At 41.2% G+C, this 18,321-nt stretch overlaps 1 protein-coding gene across 12 annotated transcripts in view; it reads left to right on the top strand.

The window, feature by feature from the left end:
* Positions 1-3,741: 3,741 nt before the first annotated feature.
* Positions 3,742-18,321, top strand: part of pja2 (praja ring finger ubiquitin ligase 2) — a 57,603-nt gene continuing 43,023 nt past the window's right edge. For 3 of the 12 annotated variants that reach the window (XR_011889508.1, XM_072281375.1, XM_072281364.1), the window contains exons 1-3: positions 3,742-4,020; positions 11,680-11,815; positions 12,841-13,102. The gene's annotated coding sequence lies outside the window, so the exon portion shown is untranslated. Of the gene's footprint in view, positions 4,021-11,679; positions 11,816-12,840; positions 13,103-13,636; positions 13,786-18,321 lie in introns of those variants that run through there. The other 9 variants (XM_072281376.1, XM_072281372.1, XM_072281366.1 and 6 more) reach the window with 8 other exon arrangements.

Raw genomic sequence — 18,321 nt, 5'->3', positions numbered from 1 at the left:
TCATCCTCTGTCACTCCAAGGAGAAAAGGCCGAGTTCACTCAACCTATTCTCATAAGGCATGCTCCCCAATCCAGGCAACATCCTTGTAAATCTCCTTTGCACCCTTTCTATAGTTTCCACATCCTTCCTATAGTGAGGTGAACAGAACTGAGCACAGTACTCCAAGTGGGGTCTGACCAGGGTCCTATATAGCTGTAACATTACCTCTCGTCCCTGAAACTCAATCCCACGGTTGATGAAGGCCAATGCACCGTATGCCTTCTTAACCATACAGTCAACCTGCGCAGCAGCTTTGAGTGTCCTGTGGACTTGGGCCCCAAGATCCCCCTGATCTTCCACACTGCCAATAGTCTTAACATTAATACTATATTCTGCCATCATATTTGACCTACCAAAATGAACCACCTCACACTTATCTGGGTTGAACTCCATCTGCCACTTCTCAGCCCAATTTTGCATCCTATTGATGTTCCGCTGTAACCTCTGGCAGCCCTCCACACTATCCACAACACCCCTAACCTTCGTGTCATCAGCAAATTTACTAACCCATCCCTCCACTTCCTCATCCAGGTCTTTATAAAAATCTCATGAAGGGAAGGGTTCCCAGACCAGATCCCTGAGGCACGCCACTGGTCACTGACCTCCATGCAGAATATGACCCGTCTACAACCACTCTTTGCCTTCTGTGGGCAAGCCAATTCTGGATCCACAAAACAAGGTCCACTTGAACCCCATGCCTCCTTACTTTCTCAATAAGCCTTGCATGGGGTACCTTATCAACTGCCTTGTTGAAATCCATATACACTACATTTACTGCTCTTCCTTCATCAATGTGATTAGTCACGTCCTCAAAATATTCAATCAGGCTCGTAAGACATGACCTGCCTTTGACAAAACCATGCTGACTATTTTTAGTCATATTATGCCTCTCCAAATGTTCGTAAATCTTGCCTCTCATGATCTTTTTCATCAACTTACCAACCACTGAAGTAAGACTTACTGGTCTCTCCTATCCTCATTGATGATGCAAAGATCATCGCCAGAGGCTCAGCAATCTCCTCCCTTGTCTCCCACAGTAGCCTAGGGTACATCTCGTCCGGTCCTGGAGACTTATCCAACTTGATGCTTTCCAAAAGCTCCAGTACATCCCTTTTCTTAATGTCTATATGCTCAAGCTTTTTAAGCCACTGTAAGTCATTCCTACAATCACCAAGATCCTTTTCCATAGTGAATACTGAAGCAAAGTATTCATTAAGTACGTCTGCTATCTCCTCCGGTTCCATACTTGTTCACTGTCACACTTGATTGGTCCTATTCTCTCATGTCTTATCCTCTTATTATTCACATATTTGTAGAATGCCTTGGGGTTTTCTTTAATCCTGCTCGCCAAGACCTTCTCATGGCCCCTTCTGGCTCTCCTAATTTCATTCTTAAGCTCCTCCCTGCTAGCCTTATAATCTTCTAGATCTCTGCCATTACCTAGTTTTTTGAACCTTTTGTCAGCTTTTCTTTTCTTCTTGACTAGATTTTCAACAGCCTTTGTACACCACGGTTCCTGTACCCAACCATCTTTTTTCTGTCTCATTGGAACATACCTCTGCAGAACACCACACAAATATCCACTAAACATTTGCCACATTTCTGCCCCACATTTCCCAGAGAACATCTGTTCCCAATTTATGCTTCCAAACTGGTAGTCTGGCCAATATTTGACCCACAAGTAATTTGAGCAAAAAACAGGTTTCCTTATCATTGACACATTGTGTTAAAGCAAGTGAGAATGAGTAGGTGAAGAAAACTAGCATTAGTAAATAGAAAGTACAAGGGAGGTTTGTGAGACTGAAAGCTACTAAAACTCAAGGACTCAATCATCTACATCCCAGATTTTTGAAAGAAGTAGCTACAGTGATAGAAGAGGCCTTAGTTATTATTGTTCAAAATGATATTGATTCTTGAATGATGATTGTAAATTGAAGGGTGGTTTATCTGACCTCACTATTTAAGAAATGATGAAGGAGTAAAAGACATAATAAGGAAAATACAGAAAGATGCAATGAAAGATGCACAAAGGGCATACTTATAAAATTGCAAAGCAGAATTGGCGTGAAACCGTAAGCTGAAGTTTGTTTGTCTGATCTATTGGAGCATGCCGTGTAGAAAAGAAAACAGAGTCAGTGGATATCATGTACAGGTTGAGTAACCCTGATCCGAAACGTTTGGGGCCACAAGTGTTTTGGATTTTAGAAAATACATATAATGAGATTTAATAATAGCTGGTGATTGCCATCATTTCCAACTCTGAATTGATATGCTACTGGTAAGTAGTCTTTGTCTTACTCTTGTTTATCACATCTGTACTGATGCTGCAGACGAGTGTGTTAGATCTTCATCAGCGACAATCTTGGCAAACTCATCAATGAATTTCTCTGCTGCTTCGTAATCAACAGACACTTTATCACCAGAAATCTTTAAAAATTTAATGCTGTGCCTTTTCTTAAATTTCTGCAACCAGCCTGCTGAATTTTCACAACTACCTTCAATTTTCAGTTTGTCATGATAGATCTTTACTTGTTTCATGATCAGCATACCATTAATTGGTATATGTTCACTCCAATGCTGACAAATCCACTCTTTCAGAATATAATCAAGATCTTCATTTTTCATTTTATGCAGTGACTTTCTATTTTTTATTAATTTCTGTTCATTACATATGTGAGGCCACTTTTCAGAACTGTCTGTGGTGGCATTAATCACAATTTGTTTAACAGACTAAAAGCAAGGAATGGGGAATAAGAATTCTCTGGTTGGCATACTATGACAAATGAGATACTTCTGGCACCATTTCTTGGGCCCTAGCTATTTGCAATCTATATCAACTATTTGGATGAAGAGACCACGTATCATATTTCCGGAGTTGCTGATGATACAAAACTAGGTGGAGTCGAAGAGTGAAGAGGATGTGTAAAGGGACTATGGTAGGAAATAAGCATGCAAGTAAATTGGCAAAACGTGCAGATGTAATATACTGAAATATGACTCATCCACAAAATGGGAGAAACAAGGAGAAAGAGTAATAAAGGAAGAGGTTACAAAAAAAGGTAAAGGTTATAGGAAAGATAGAATAATGAGAAAAGGAGAGCAAGGTTTGGAAAGGCAGTTAATAATCTCATCAGCAGGAAACACACAAAATGCTGTTGGAACTCAGCAGTTCAGGCAGCATCCATGGAAATGAACAATTGACATCTAAGGCCCAGACCCTTCTTCATGACAACAGCTGTAGAGTGAGACAATTCATTTGAGGTACTTAGTACCTTCTGTGCGAAGACGTTACCTCAGATCTTTTAAATCTCCCCTCGTTTCATGTATCTATCCTTCTAATTTTCAACACCTCAACTCTGATGAAAAGACTATGACTATCTACCTTATCCATACTCCTCCGCCCTTTACCTTGTGTTGTGACATTCCCTCTTGAAATCGATATTTTCCCTAACTTCTATTAGTTGCTCTCTCCCCATTTCCATGCTTTTTTATTATCCTCTTCATTTGACTTTCCTCTCCCCCTGTTAGTCAATCTCTCCCAGCCACAATTCATCACCTTGCCTATTGCGACCAAACTATTTTCCTCCATCCCTATCTTACTTTCCCTCTCCCAGTCCGGGTCCGTTGTGGGGTGGGCGCTGATTGGCTGGTGTTTCCTCAGTGACGTGATTATTTATTGCGGGTCTCGCGCAGTGTTTTTCCTCTGCTGAAAGAGTGACGCTACTTGGATATCCAGGAAGAGGAGACAAGGACGGGGAGGGTAACTGGTTGTCCGCTGTCGTTACTATTGAATGCTTGCTCCAAATAGCTAAATGAGCCGCAACAACTGCAAAAATGATCCACTGTAACATGCTCAGAATTCCAGAAATCTGACTTATTCCTAGTCTATTCTCAGCTTCTGGACCCCTACCAGCAGAGCCTAAGGAATGTGTCGCATAATATAAAACTTCAGTCGTGGAAAAATACAGGTTTCTATTTCTGTACGTATTTTAGATGAGCGCAAATGGCTTGCGACTGCACCGAATTGTGTCGCTTTGAAGATCTGTGCAGTGACAGGATAGCTGTTCAATTTGATCATGGCCGCCGTGTCTCAATGGCGATTCCAAATGAGTTTTGCGTGACCCGGATACGCTGAGGCGATGTTGCCCGAAAAAGCAAATAGAACTTTGGAACCTTTCTGATGAAATTCATTTTACTTTTTTATTTAGCTGGTTATGAGGTTGGGTTATTTCTATCGAGTAAGGTTCATGGCATTATATAGGACACAAAACATCGGGGACAAGTTGATCTCCAGCTAAAACCAATGTGCAGATATCTTGTAATTGTTACATAATTTGGTTCAAACCTTGAAGTCAGGTGGTACCTTGGATGTGTTGTCTGGCTTTGTTTTAATTTCCCCAACTTGGGATCTCTGGCTGTAGTATTTTAAATGTTTTGGTACATAAATATTTTTGAATGTTCTCAACGTATTTAAATAAGCTTATGAGAAAAATGTTTAAAAGGTAAATGAGGTTTTGTAAGGGTAAGCTGTGCCTCAGTGAGGTAATATGTTGTGTGCCCATTGGTGTCTTGTCTCAATTTAAAAGAGGCAGAGCTTCAAAAATTATTTAATTACTTGTAAATCATTTAGGGATGTTACGTTTTGACTTCTGTCTGCTGCCATATTTACCTTTACTGTATTGTAAGCTGTTCCTTCCCAAGGGCAGTAATGCAATTAGATTTCTGCTCTGCTCCATCAGGCTTTGTGTTTTTAAAAGGACAGATTTGAGTTCAATGTCAAATCACCTTTGTAGGAGCCAGCATTCCTAGACGTCTAAGGAGACTGAGATAATTCCTCTATTTAAAATGTGTACTGCTTATTACCTGATAGTATTGTATTTTTGTGAGGGAAAAGTTGAAGGAGAAAGATTTACATATAAATCGAAAAGAGCAGCAGATGCTGGAAATATTCAAGTCAGGTCACACCTGTTTCTCCTTTCACATAAATAACATGACTTGCCAAGTGCTTCCAGCATTTTCTGTTATTTCAGATCTCCAGTTTTTTTTAAGGTTAATGTTTCCATAAGTGCTTTGCTTTGAACCTAAGAACATAAGAAAAGGCAAAAATAGGGCACTCAGCTGCTTGTTCCTGGCCCACTATTCAACAAGATTTGCTCTACTTCCCTGCACTAACCTCACTGCCTCCCAGTCTGGATGAAGAAGTATCTTATCATCTCTGTTTTGAATGGCCAAATCTTATTTCAGACTCTAATTTCTGGTTGTAGATACACTTTCCAGGACAAACTCCACTCCACCGTTAATATTTTTTCTTAAACCTTTGGCAAGTTTTCCTTTATTGTGAACTTAGGAATGTCTTGTTTTATTGTTCCTTTTCACTGGGGGGGGAGAATTAATCTCTTGGTTGTTGACATATGGGAAATAGCATATACCTTTCTGCCTTTCTGTGACTTAACTTCCAGAAAGTTTACGCATATGTGAATGATGCCAATGTTAAACTGAAATAGGTAGTACAGTAAAAGTTGGAATGATGTTGGCATCAAAATGAGTGTTGTTTTTACTTGACATTAATGTAAGATGATTAAAATGTCAAATCCTGACATGTCTTCATAAGTCTGGAAGAAGAGTATAATACAAATATCACATTTGGAAATAAATACCATTGAGGCCAATATGCTACATTGTCATTCTGACTTTTGTAATTCATGTCCAAACAGAATTCTTAGTAAGCAAAATATCATTATTATTTACCACCATGCTGAATCTACAATACTGCTGTTATGCCTGCTCTGAATATAGGAAAAAATCTATTTTCTAATTTATAAAAATAAAGTAAGGAAATCACTTGTTTACTACATCATTAAATCGCTAACCTGAAATACTCTCACAATTTTGTTGGAGCCTATATTTCTGAATATATAGGTTAAAATTTTCATAAGATGGTTAAGATGTGAAAAGTATTAGCAATGTCAATTTGCCATTATAAGTTATGGAAATTAATCTGGAGTAATTATGAATGATTCAGTAAATGCTTCAGGACAGTTTTGAGGTTATTTGGTTGTAATTGTTATGATTATAGTGCTATATTTGGAATATCATGTAGATTTAGTAGGCATTAATGTATTGAAGACTGGTGAAGTGAGTTATATATAATAGATAAGGCAACTTGAAATATTAATGTAGAGTTTTTGATTCAATATTGTGATTCATGTTAATGTCTTGAAATTAAACTGGTGTTCTTCACTAGTCACTTAGGGCATATGATACAACTCTTGTGTAGTAGTAGCATTTCAAAGCTTGCAAATGACACAGAATTTTTGTAGTTAAACATGAAAACAAACTGAAAGCCTCAGGAGCTTTTTAAAAAAAAACACTAAACGTTAGGAAACCATCCTAAGTCTTTTCAAATCCAGGCCTTCCTGTTTGGCTCCATCAAAGATCCAAGGAACCTGCTTTCCAATGACTGCATCTCTTGTGTCTCCAAATAATTATTCTGTTTATTTGGGCACCTGTTTTACGAGTAACACCAAAGACGTACAGAGATTGTCATAACTCTTAGTTCTGAAGTACAATTAGAAAAGTTATCTTTTGTATAATGCTAGAGAAGGTTAAGAAGGGTTTGGTTAAAGGGAACAAAAAATAGAGAGCAAACTGTTTCAGATAACTGGTTAAAGCACAATTAGCTGAAAAGCATTCTTTGCAGTGTGAGGTTTTTGTGAAACGGAGTTGGGTGACGAGACTCAGTTGAATTTATTGGAGTTGCAGAAGAAAGATTGTTACTTAGACGAGATATGATTGATTTAAACTGTTAAGAGGCATTGGTGAGAAAAGTTTATTGGTTTGAACTGTGAGATTCCTATTTTCAAATAGATGGGCTAAGGAATAGAAAGTGACGAAGTAGATCTAAAATTATTGGGAACATCTGAAGGAAATCTAGGTTTGCAAAATGGGTTCCAAGTAATTGATTGGATCACTTCCACTCCAGCTTTCTCTTAGTACTGTATATCTCTCTTGTATTTTCTGTCTGCATGTAGGGTCTTGGCGTAAAATGCCAGTTGTACCTTTCCCTGTACAGATTGTACTTGACGTACTGATTTCCTCCAGCAGCCCATTTCTTCCTCTGGAAGTACTGAGCACATTGGGCAGCATTTGTGGAAAGAAACAGTTGCTGGTTTTATTTTATATTTCCAACATACTTCCAATTTTTCATTTAGAAGATGGTAATACAGGTTTACTTATCCTGCCACTGGATTTGGAGGAATTTGCTGAAATGATGTTGGCCGTAGTTTGAGGTACCTGCCGTAGTTAGTTCATGCTTTTTCTAGAAAGGAAGTTAATCTGATTAATCTAAATTAATCTGATTGTGGCTGTTCATACCGTCTGCCACGGGTCCTGCTTAATTGCCTCAATGGCCAGACAGCTCACCCACTGATTGCAGTTTGAATTCCATCCAGCTAGAAGGACAATAGGCACTGTGCAGCAACTTGTAAGAGCCTGGGAGCAGCATCAATAACTATATGTGGACTTTTTTGACGTTAGAACTGAATGTCAGGGATAACGACCTAGGATGGAGCTTTTCAGCCTGTCGGTTGAAAGAACTCTTAAAATTGATTGCCCTCAGAAATTTATATCTTCTATTACATCTCAATATAGGGGTGCAAGCCATTACTTTGAACAATCCACCTCAGATCCAGTATAATCTGGTTAAAGCAAAGTGTGTCATTACTTTGTTTTTCTCAGTCTTTCTCATAGCAGTTTTATACTCGGCCTCTACCATGTTTCCCACTTTCCCAGTGGAGTGAAGTTAATCTTCAGGATGGTTGGGAATGTATTCATCTGATATCAATTTCAATCTAGAGCCAACTTTCGTCATCTGTGATAGACAAGGTTTTGGTTAATTTATGCACTTGAAGTGTGCAGGGGATTGGATCATACATTAACTATGCATTTAAAAAAAAATTACCTTCCAATCTATCCCCATAGCACAGCACTGCTTTCTGATAATGAAGGTCCATCCTGAGATTCTGGAAAATATGGATCGCTTTCCCATCCTTTGGATTAGTTAAATGTAAGCTACACAAAGCTATTGATCTACTACTCATCCTTACTGAAATATGTGTCATTGTAATAGATGATTCTAAATATAGCAATGAATACTATCACAATAAAAGTTAAACCACAGTAGATCTCCAGTAATCTATTATCTGCCTGTGAAGATATCACAACAGTTTGGCAATTTATTCACCAGGTACCATATGCTCTGCTCTCTTCAGACTCAGCAAGGTCAGAGTTCTTGTACTCCCTCTTTCTGCATGGGCACCACAATTTCCAGGCTCTTCCGTTCTTTTAAACACATCTGATTAACTAAAAAAATTTAGGTTTTACAAAGTGCTTGGTGGTTAAAGGAAATAAATGCAGAAAATCTAATCGTCCAGGAGCACTTAAATGCAGAACATAATGGATTATTGATTTTACTGTATTTGGATGTGTAGGACTGAAGAGCAAGTTTAGTTACTTGTACCTGGAGAGCAAACAAAAAGCAGTTGTTCATGTTATCACAAATAAACTTTCTTTCAACATAAATCTAGAATTTATACTCAATGGTCAGTGTGCTTTGGCGCCAGCTTGATCCACTGCAACAAGGCCCTGCACGTCAGCGGACTCTTACTCAGTTTAACGATGGGTGACTTTTTTAGGCAGGAGATTGAGACTCAACCATCAAAAAGTTAAGTGTTTTATTAAACTGTTTTTGTGATCAAATTTATCAAAAGCTCCGAATTTCTTTTAGTAACATGCTGAAATTCTTAGCCTAGTAAAGCTATTGAAGCATATATTTTTAAAAATCTTCTTTGATTACACCTTGCTAAAAGAAGTGTAGTAACTTGTATCTACACTTGGTGTTCATTCACTGATATCAATAGAGAAGAATCAACCAGGTACAGGAAGTTTGTGGGGATCCTCCATTAGAGTTGGGTTCCTTTACCAAATTTCATGAAAAGTGTCAAACTGCATCTTGCAAAATAGCTGCGAGCATAGCTTTGGGTTCTCTTGAATATTCTGACTCTTGTGTAGACAATTTTGTCAATTGCACATGTAATTTTTGCTTTTATGTAGTACTTTCCACATCACTTTTTATGAAACTACTTTCTAAATCCCCATGTTACCCATTAGGTGATACAATAAGTTTTGAGTTGGCTATGTTGATTGTAAATGCAAAATAATCTGCAGATGCTGTAAAAGATCAAAGCAACACTTTCAGTACGCTGGATGAACTCAGCAGGTCGGGCAGCATCAGTCAGAAACGATGAGTCGACCTGCCTTAATTCAGCTACATTTAATAAGATTTTGTGGAGATCTTTAACATTGTACTGCTCATTGTGTTTTATTTTATAATCGGAGGGTTTGAACTTTATAGCTGTTTCAGGAAGAGATTAATTTTTTTTTAATACAGCAGTGGCAGATTGATCAAACTGGAAAAGTGTATGAATTTTGTTCCACAAACCTGAGAACTTTAGTGGCTCTTAACTGAAGCTGGTTAGAAACTCCATAGCAGTTCTCAGATTGTTATAAATGGAAGTGATTCCATCTGAGAAATTCTTTGGCATCATTTTAGTCATAGTCATACTTTATTGATCCCGGGGGAAATTGGTTTTCGTTACAGTTGCACCATAAATAATTAAATAGTAATAAAACCATAAATAGTTAAATAGTAATATGTAAATTATGCCAGGAAATAAGTCCAGGACCAGCCTATTGGCTCAGGGTGTCTGACCCTCCAAGGGAGGAGTTGTAAAGTTTGATGGCCACAGGCAGGAATGACTTCCTATGACGCTCTGTGTTGCATCTCGGTGGAATGAGTCTCTGGCTGAATGTACTCCTGTGCCCAACCAGTACATTATGTAGTGGATGGGAGACATTGTCCAAGATGGCATGCAACTTGGACAGCATCTTCTTTTCAGACACCACCGTGAGAGAGTCCAGTTCCATCCCCACAACATCACTGGCCTTACGAATGAGTTTGTTGATTCTGTTGGTGTCTGCTACCCTCAGCCTGCTGCCCCAGCACACAACAGCAAACATGATCGAATTGGCCACCACAGACTCGTAGAACATCCTCAGCATCGTCTGGCAGATGTTAAAGGACCTCAGGAAATAGAGACGGCTCTGACCCTTCTTGTAGACAGCCTCAGTGTTCTTTGACCAGTCCAGTTTATTGTCAATTCCTATCCCCAGGTATTTGTAATCCTCCACCATGTCCACACTGACCCCCTGGATGGAAACAGGGGTCACTGGTACCTTAGCTCTCCTCAGGTCTACCGCCAGCTCCTTAGTCTTTTTCACATTAAGCTGCAGATAATTCTGCTCACACCATGTGACAAAGTTTCCTACCATAGCCCTGTACTCAGCCTCATCTCCCTTGCTGATGCATCCAACTGTGGCAGAGTCATCAGAAAACTTCTAAAGATGACAAGACTCTGTGCAGTAGTTGAAGTCCGAGGTGTAAATGGTGAAGAGAAAGGGAGACAAGACAGTCCCCTGTGGAGCCCCAGTGCTGCTGATCACTCTGTCGGATACACAGTGTTGCAAGCACAGGTACTGTGGTCTACCAGTCAGGTAATCAAGAATCCACGACACCAGGAAAGCATCCACCTGCATCGCTGTCAGCTTGTCCCCCAGCAGAGCAGGGTGCATAGTGTTGAACGCACTGGAGAAGTCAAAAAACATGACCCTCACAGTGCTCGCTGGCTTGTCCAGGTGGGCGTAGACACGGTTCAGAAGGTAGACGATGGCATCCTCAACTCCTAGCCAGGGCTGGTAGGCGAACTGGAGGGGATCTAAGTGTGGCCTTACCATAGGCCGGAGCAGCTCCAGAACAAGTCTCTCCAGGGTCTTCATGATGTGGGAGGTTAATGCCACCGGTCTGTAGTCATTGAGGCCGCTGGGGCACAGCATCTTCGGCACAGGGACGAGGCAGGAGTTTTCAGGGTAAAGTGGTATGTGTGACTTCTAGACACTCTTGATAGTATATAGTGAGTGTAGTTTTATTTAAATGAAGCATTGTTTGATTTCCTAGTGCAATGCCATATAGTTTCAGAAACAGAATTATACTAATTTGGGCCCTCCAGTTGCAATGTGCAGGCAATATTGGGCCAAAGGTGACTGGTCTCAGAAGCAGCATTCTCAGCATTATTGGTTAGTATTGCAAAAATGATATCCTAACATTGTCACAAGGTGAGCCCTGGCAACTGAGAATTCCTTCCATCTATTGTCTTTACCTCCACACATATCCTGACACCCTTCCTTTCACCTCACTATCTCTTATATATGGTCTCTCACCTGTATTATTCCAGTCCTGCCACTTTCTCCCTTTTTCCCAGGTTTCTGCACTGTGTCTGTATTTCTCTCTCTTACTGCCATTTCCCTATCTCCACTGCTCTTCCTCCCTGTGTCACTCGGTCTGTCTGACGTCCATTGACATGCCTCTCCCACACACACACAGACTGTGCTCCATTTCTTCTTTTCTTGTTGGACTTGATGGTAACTATGATCTTGAATGTTAACACCCGTTTCACACAATCACCTGAGAAGACCACAGTATGTTATTTCTATTCAAAAACTTCTTGCAATATTCTCTATTGCAGGTGACAGTCACAAAAAAAAACAGATGGCTGACTCAGCAGACCAAAGACACCAACTTTGAGACACCCCTGGAGGAGGGAAAAATGGAGTAGTGATTTCCTCAGGCACCAGAAGTGGAGCATTACCAGGGGCAGCTGGGTATGAGCTAATTGCATCTTATTGCAGCTTGCTCATCAGTATAGGTGTTTTGAATTGCAAATAGCATATCTGTCATTATAAGTGCCCATTTTCAAGCAAAATCATAGACTAGAGCATTCATTAATTAATTTATTGAGCAGTGCATAGCTGAGTAGGCCCTTTGGGCCATACTGCCCCAACAACCCCACAACCCTGATTAGCCGAACCGAATCATGGGACAATTTATGATGACCAATTAACCTACCTGGTACATCTTTGGACTGTGGGAGGAAGCCACTGCACCCGGGGAAAACCACTGCATTTCAAGGGAGGATGTACAAAGACTCCTGTCAGAGCGGCACCAGAATTGAACTCCGAGTTCCGGAATGCTCCTAGCTGTAATAGTGTCGTGCTAACTGCTGTACCACCCAAGCTGTTATTAATCATTACTATTAGCCAGATGCAAACATTGGCCAAAGTACATATCAGAGTTGAACTTGAAAAGGGAGTCACCACCTTTAAATTAAAAGTAAATGCATGTGCTACCCATATGTCAATGTTTTCCTTGATGTATATGTTGACAGATCAATAGTCCTTTATCAGCACTTTTGTTTATATATGTAATCCAATATATGTAATCTTGCTTATGACAGACAACCAAGCTAATCATCTAATGAGATATCAATTCTGTACAACTATCATAAAGAGATCAATAATTAAAGATGTTTGTGAAGTGTAATGCAGAACTCTGAGCATAAGGATCCTAAATTCTGTGAAGTTATTCTTTGCTGTGACCTGGATGTCTTCATGAGTCATTACAGCTTTCATTGAAAACCTTGTCTTGTGCAAATGTCTGGCTGTGGCATCTTCAGTTCCAACTTAAGCTCAAGAACCTAGAAGATGCAAGTCAGTGCTCACAAGAAAATGAAGGTTGCAGAAGAGCATACATTTGTGTTTGCAGATAAAAGGCAGGCTTAGTGCTGAGAATAAATATTTCCTGGTGATTATTGCTGCAAGACAATCTAATGTTCTCCATTTCTTTCAAGGTTTCTTTCCTGTGGTGAGAAAGGAAGCCCTGTTGCAGAAGAGCACTCCACTTCACCTTTTCCTGCACAGCAACAGTCCAGTTACTGGAACGGCAAGGGAATGGATTGAAGGGAATTGGTTTGTGGCATCAGTGGCTTATAGTTGGGCAAGAGGAGAATCAGACCTACCATCTCAGCTTCACAAAGTCGAGCCCTGTCAGTAGTGCTGAGTCAAAGATCGAATGAAGTCCATGAAAAGGAAGCATTTCGGCGAAAGTCTTTGGTAGGCATTCTAAATTTTTGGAGCAGTATCTATTAAGCCAAGTTAGCTCCATGAGATGAATGGAAACATGGGCTAATCTATGCCTATGTTTTGTCTGGAGCTAGTGCAGAGCAAGGAGAACCTTGCTTTCACTCTGAGAGTGATCTTTGCTTCTGTGCCAGGCAATGCCAATGCCAAGGAAGTTCCATGGCTGAGAGTAAAGGTTCTTTTGGGGCATAGTCCTAGACCTTCAGAGCTCTGCTAACCATGAGCAAGCAGATTCACTGGTACTGCAGCTTGCTTCTCTGCAAGACGTTAGTACTGCTATAATGAAGAGGACAGCCTTGTTTCATTGGCCCATTGGCTGGTCTCTAGATGCTTTAAAGACAGCCAGGTGCCATGGAGTCCTGTTAGCAGAGCAGAAACTGAAAACTCTGTCCTTTCAGAAGTCAGGATCCCTCCTGCAGCCTTCAACTGTCAGGTACTATTCTTGCCAGGGCACTTAAGCCTGCAGATTGCAGGTGCACCATTTGCTATCTTTTAGTCTGGAGCTGGTCCATCAATGGCACAAGCTCATCATTGATGTTCTGACAGAACCATCTGCATTTGAACCAAGAAGGAAGCCAAGCATCAGACATGGGAAGCACCATGGTAGGGATTCTAAACCTAACTGGAAAATCACTGCAACCAAGGTACAATTGGTGGTGAGTAGATTTTTAATCATTGCTTCTGTTAGTTTCCTTTGCAACAAATATTTTGTTTAATTTAAAGATGTTAGTCTACATGTGCAGCTCATGCTGATTGGTGTCATTGAATTTATCTGACCAGATTCTGCTCATTGTTTTCATCAGTCAAACTGCAGTACAGAACAATATGACTATCAGTGTAAAGAATGCACGTTGCACTCTGTCGTTATGTACTGCGAGAACATAACTTTCTGTACTTGGGCGATGCTCTTCCATTTCTTGGATAACTGTCTTCTGTTCATTCAAAGTAAAGATCAAATTAACCTAACTCTAAATAGGAATCCTGGATGCCATTTCATGAGGCCACGTGGAGTTACTCAGGCTACTTTACCAAGTGTGACATCAGTGAAATACAATGTCTTTTTGCAGCTTTTGGAGTCCCTGTCATCTTTATACTTACTAGTAATAGCTAAGTGGTCCAAAGGCAAATAATCATGATATATTGTAGAGGTAGGGCTTCCACAAAAACTCGCAGTGACTCTGACATTCTACTCCCTGGGCTGACCCAGTAGCCCATGAGATCCCTCTGAAAATGTGATGATGATCCCGGTTGATTTCACTACGGGATGCCAACATCAACAGTTCGTGCCATTTTCCATGGCTTGCTGTTTGAGAAATGATTTAATATTCAAGTCATTAATGGGAGAGAATTCAGAAGAGGAAAAATGGACCTTTGTTTGAAACACATCTTTCAATAGCACCAATATCGCGTTCCTTTTATCGAGCCTGAGTGTGCCTCTCAGAGTGCGATCACGAGGAAATCTGCAGATGCTGAAATTTCAGGCAACACACATAAAAGTTGCTGGTGAACGCAGCAGGCCGGGTAGCATCTCTAGGAAGAGGTACAGTCGAGGTTTCAGGCTGAGACCTTTCGTCAGGACTAACTGAAGGAAGAGCTAGTAAGGGATTTGGAAGTGGGAGGGGGAGAGGCTCCCACTTTCAAATCTCTTACTAGCTCTTCTTTCAGTTAGTCCTGACGAAGGGTCTCGGCCTGAAACGTCGACTCTACCTCTTCCTAGAGATGCTGCCCGGCCTGCTGCGTTCACCAGCAACGTGTTGCTCAGAATGCGATGTTGTGTTTCTAATTGTGTAGTTTAATATGTCAAATTGGTTGCAGTTACCATTGTAGTTTCAAATGAGACCAGGAGTGTTTTGATCGAGAAATTACGACTCTTTTGTAAACCAAGAACTATGAGTCTTGGAGATAGGTATTCAGCATTGAAAACAGGTCCTTCAGCCCACTGACTCTGTACTGGCCATCAACTGCATATTTATATTAATCCTACTTTAATCCTATTTTCCATTTTCTCCATGTTCTTATCATTTCAAAAGATTCTGTCACTCACCTACATGAGGACAATTTATAGTGTCTAATTGCCTTCCCAATGCTTGTCTTTGGGACAGCAGAAGTAACAGAGCACCCAGAGGAAGTCCATGCAAATCACAGGGAGAACGTGCAAACTCCACAAGGCCAGCAACTGAGTCAGGTTTCAACTCGGGTCTCTGGCTGTGAGGCTGCACCTTTGGTTCTGGCACAATGCTGCCTTTATTAATCAAGAGGAAGTTAAATGCCATCCTGACCTCACTGCAGATCCTTAATACTTTGTAATTGTTCTGACGTTATATTGACTGCTGAACTAGACAGTTCAAACATCTCTGAAGTTTGTAATTAGGAAGCTGCTTACCATGATAGGAATTGACACAAAGATAGAGCAGGTGCTTGTTGTGAAAAGTAGAGGCAGTCACCAGATAATGTTGAGTAACATATTTGTCTATTTCAATTATGATAATGATTTTCTCTCAAATATTGTCTATTTGAAGATGGTTTATTTAAGGTTTTGGAGCGACTGGAAGCTGAATCAGAACTTAAGACTGAGAGAAAGTCTGTGCATTTTAAGCAAAGTAACTTTCTGGAAAGCAATGGTTGTAGTATGACAGCATTGTGAAAATGGCAGTAAATGATAAACTTACTGGAGATCATTATCAGGGTATTGTTTGGGCTTAAATACCCCTGCAAGTCTCTGTGATTTGATAATGAGCAAGGGTGGATATTGTGGATGTGAGAATATTTCTGAGTGTTTTGAAGTTGCAGAACTTATTACTTTTAGCCAGTCACAGCTGTTACATATGTCCCAAAATCAATCCTTCAAGGAAAAGACCCAATCCCTGCTCAATCTATTTAGAAATTCAGCAAGTCAGCAGTCATAATCGCAGTTCCATCAGCAGTTAATGAAGAGCACTTGGGCTGCACTCTGCTGTGTTTAGCAGCCCAGGTGATCTATTCTTGGTATATCCTGAAAGGTTGAAACATGGCATGAAATTCCTGATGCTGACAGTGTGGACTATGTAACACTCACAACACGCTAAAGCAACTCAGCAGGTCAGCAGCATCCGTGGAAAAGACTGGTCGATGTCTTGGGCCGGAACCCTTCGTCAGGACTGTAGAGGGAAGGGGCAGAGGCCCTATAAAGAAGGTAGGGGGAGGGTGGGAAGGAGAAGGCTGGTAGGTTCCAGGTGAAAAATCAGTAAGGGGAAAGATAAAGGGGTGGGGGAGGGGAGGCAGGGAGGTGATAGGCAGGAAAGGTGAAGAAAGAATAGGGGAAAACACAATGGGTAGTAGAAGGAGGTGGAACCATGAGGGAGGTGATAGGCAGCTGGGGGAGGGGCAGAGTGACATAGGGATAGGGGAAAGGAGGGGAAGGGAATTACCGGAAGTTGGAGAATTCTATGTTCATACCAAGGGGCTGGAGACTACCTAGACGGTATATGAGGTGTTGCTCCTCCACCCTGAGTTTAGCCTCATCATGGCAGTAGAGGAGGCCATGTATGGACATATCTGAATGGGAGAGGGAAACAGAGTTGAAGTGGGTGGCTACTGGGAGATCCTGTCTGTTTTGGCGGACGGAGTGGAGGTGCTGGACAAAGCAGTCCCCCAATCTGCGTCGGGTTTCACCGATGTAGAGGACACCGCACTGGATGCAATAGGTGACCCCAACAGACTCACAAGTGAAGTGCTGCCTCACTTGGAAGGACTGTTTGGGGCCCTGAATGGTGGCAAGAGAGGAGGTGTAGGGACAGGTGTAGCATTTGCGCTTACAGGGATAAGTGCCAGGTGGGAGATCCGTGGGAAGGGACGTGTGGACCAGGGAGTCGTGGAGGGACTGATCCCTGCAGAATGCAGGGAGGGGTGGAGAGGGAAAGATGTGCTTAGTGGTGGGGTCCTGCTGAAGCTGGCGGAAGTTACGGAGGATAATGTGCTGGATCCAGAGGCTGGTGGGGTGGTAGGTGAGGACAAAGGGAACTCTGTCCCTGTTGTGGTTGCAGGACGATGGGGTGAGGGCCGAAGTGCAGGAAATGGAGGAGATGCGGGTGAGGGCATCATTGATGACAGCAGAAGGGAAACCACGATCCTTAAAGAAAGAGGACATTTGAGATGTCCTGGAACGGAAAACCTCATCCTTGGAGCAGATGCGGCAGAGACGGAGGAATTGGGAATAGGGAATGGCATTTTTGCATATGGCGGGGTGGGAAGAGGTATAGTTGAGGTAGTTATGAGAGTCAGTGGGCTTGTAGAAGATGTCAGTGGACAGTCTGTCTCCAGAGAGGGAGACCGAGAGATCGAGAAAGGGGAGGAGAAGTGTCCGAGATAGATCAAGTGAATTTGAGGGCTGGGTGGAAGTTAGAAGTAAAGTTGATGAAATTGACGAGTGTGGACTATGTGACTCCTCACCCTTGTCATCTTCCCTTTAGCAGCTTGTGGTTGTCATGGTGCAGCTTTTGCCCTGTTGCTCCTTTTGTCCCAGCTGTGGTCCTCACTTTTTATAGGCAGTGACTGAGCATGTCTAATAGCAATATTATGTTTTGTGCAGCAGATTACATTGTGGAATAAAGCATCGTCTTTGTTTGATCATTCATAAGTTGAACATCACTTCCCTGCATGAGCCCCAAACTGCTTGATTCCCTTAGATAAGTATAATTATCTTGAATGAATTAAGCAACTAAGTATCCTTATCCATCTTGTATGGAGAGTTCCAAAAAAAATCACCACCCTCTGAATGAAGAAATTCTCCCACTTTTGTCCTGGATGGCTATCATCTTAATTTGAGATTGTGACCACTCTTTGCGGAATATCATCTTTGCACTTGTGTTGTCAAGCTCCAAAAGAATTTTGAATTGAAACAAGAAATGCTGAAAATGCTCACCAGGTCAGCCAGCAACTGTGTTGAGTGAGACAAAAGTAACACTTTAGCTCAAAGGGTCTTCTTTGGAACTGCAAAAGGGAGGAAAAAAAGTTAGTCTTAAGTTGTAAAAAAGGTTGGGGAAGTGGATGATGGAAGTCTTGGTCTAGGATTGCCATTGTGATAAACTTTTGAAACCATCAAATAAACAGGGCTGTTAGTGTGAAAACAAACCAAGGGCATATGAAATCAAATTGGACAGGAGAGAAAAAAGCAAAGAGAGCTTCAATTCTTCTCTTTAGAATCAAGTACTTTT

This window comes from Mobula birostris, chromosome 17, assembly GCF_030028105.1.
Source record: "Mobula birostris isolate sMobBir1 chromosome 17, sMobBir1.hap1, whole genome shotgun sequence".
Taxonomy (NCBI): Eukaryota; Metazoa; Chordata; class Chondrichthyes; order Myliobatiformes; family Myliobatidae; genus Mobula; species Mobula birostris.
The sequence above is the reverse complement of the archived record's forward strand: the minus strand, read 5'-3'. Positions and strand labels throughout refer to the sequence as shown.